General features: G+C 57.4%; 1 protein-coding gene across 2 annotated transcripts in view; it reads left to right on the forward strand.

Annotated features, from left to right (window-relative positions):
- Positions 1–180: 180 nt before the first annotated feature.
- The window catches only part of ZNF395 (zinc finger protein 395), a 15,576-nt gene continuing 14,083 nt past the window's right edge, over positions 181–1,673 (forward strand). Inside the window, exons 1-3 of one of the 2 annotated variants that reach the window (XM_014963057.1) lie at positions 181–325; positions 1,017–1,083; positions 1,256–1,355. The gene's annotated coding sequence lies outside the window, so the exon portion shown is untranslated. Of the gene's footprint in view, positions 326–1,016; positions 1,084–1,146; positions 1,182–1,255; positions 1,356–1,673 lie in introns of those variants that run through there. The other variant, XM_014963058.1, reaches the window with a different exon arrangement.

Raw genomic sequence — 1,673 nt, forward strand, 5'->3', positions numbered from 1 at the left:
AGGGAGAGGGAGGGGCAGCCATGGGGGAGAAATGGGGGGCCCGTGGGATGTGGGGAGCAGCCGTGGGGGGACATCATGAAGGGAGGATGAGGGGTGTCCTGTGGGGAGTGAGAGGCGGTCGTGAGGGGACATTACGAAGGGGCAGTCACGAGGGGCAGCCATGGATGTGAGGGGTGACCATGAGAGGAGATGACGAGGGTTGGCCATGGATGTGAGGGGTGACCATGAAGGAAGATGATGAGGGTTGGCCATGGATGTGAGGTACGGCCATGAGTGGAGATCGTGAGTGGAGATCATGAGGGGAAATGAATGGCAGCCATAAGGGGTGAGGCACAATGGCCATAACTGGCCCCTGGGGGCGAGACGAGGGGTGGCCATAAGGGGTAGCTGCCATGGGGAGAGACGAAGGGTGGCCATGGAAAGATGAGGGGTGGCCATGAGGGTTGAGGTGTGATGGCCATGGGGTGTAAGGGGCTGCCATGGCAGAAGATGAGGGGTGGCCATGAGGGGTGAAGGGCAGCAGCCATGCGGTGGAAAAGGCCACCTTGGATGGAGATGAGGGGTGGCCATGGGGGTTGAAATGTGATGGCCATGGGGTGTAAGGAGCCACCATGGCAGGAGATGAGGGGTGGCCATGAGAGTTGAAATGTGATGGCCATGGGGTGTAAGGAGCCACCATGGCAGGAGATGAGGGAGGGGTGAGGGCCATCAGCCATGTAGTGCGAGAGGCCAATGCAGATGGAGATGAGGGGCAGCCACAGAGGCTGAGGGGTGGCCATGGGGAGATGAGGGGTGGCCATGGGGAGATGGGAAGCGGCCATGGGGAGATGAGGGGTGACCATGGGGTGATGAAGGTCAGCCATGGCTGCTTGCGAGGCCAGAGGAAGGTGATTGGCATCACCTCCCTCTGAGGAACAGTGCTGAGGAGCCACCCACCAGCTCTTTCCCCCAGAGCAGCCGGTCCCCACTGTCCATGGGGGGTCCTTCCCGTGGCCAGCCCCACTCCTCTTCTTCAGCCACCACCTCCTGACACCCATGCCCGGAGCAGCGGTGACCCTGGAGGCCTCTGCCAAGGCTGGAGGGGTACGTGGTGCCTTCCTGGCCCATGTTCCAGCAATGTCTCCGCTGGTGGGAAGCAGCAGCACATCTGTGGGGCACAGGGCTGCCTCCTGCCCCCCGGGGTGGGTGAGATGGGGGGAGCGAGGGGCTCCGTGGGCACCCACGTCCCTCATCTCTTGCCTTCTCCTGCCAACAGGTACGGGGGCGACTCGGAAATCCCAAGTCTGAGGAGGAAATGTAGGAGAGTTGCTGGAAAACAGAAGGTTTTGGTTCCTGTTTGGAGTGCTTTGGAGAAGGTACCTTATTTTTACTGGATAAAAAAAAAATATTTGTTATCAATATATATGTGTTTTTAAGACTGGAGTCCTCATACAGACAAGGCAGGATTTTTATAAACCGAGCGGATGGTAACCCTTTCCTCTCCCAACAATTTACCTCGGGTAGCAAAACCCCGGCTGCCTGCGGGGTGTTAGTTGGTGGTAAGAACGCCCTTTTTTTTTTTTAAATCTTATTTTTTTTAATTTTTTTTTTTAATTTTTTTAAGCCGGGAAATTGTCGGTAGGGTTAAAGGCAAACCGAGAGGCTCGGAGGGGAGAGCCGGAGGGATGCCCTCA

The sequence above is a fragment of the Calidris pugnax genome, unplaced genomic scaffold, assembly GCF_001431845.1.
Source record: "Calidris pugnax isolate Ruff unplaced genomic scaffold, ASM143184v1 scaffold450, whole genome shotgun sequence".
Classification (NCBI taxonomy): Eukaryota; Metazoa; Chordata; class Aves; order Charadriiformes; family Scolopacidae; genus Calidris; species Calidris pugnax.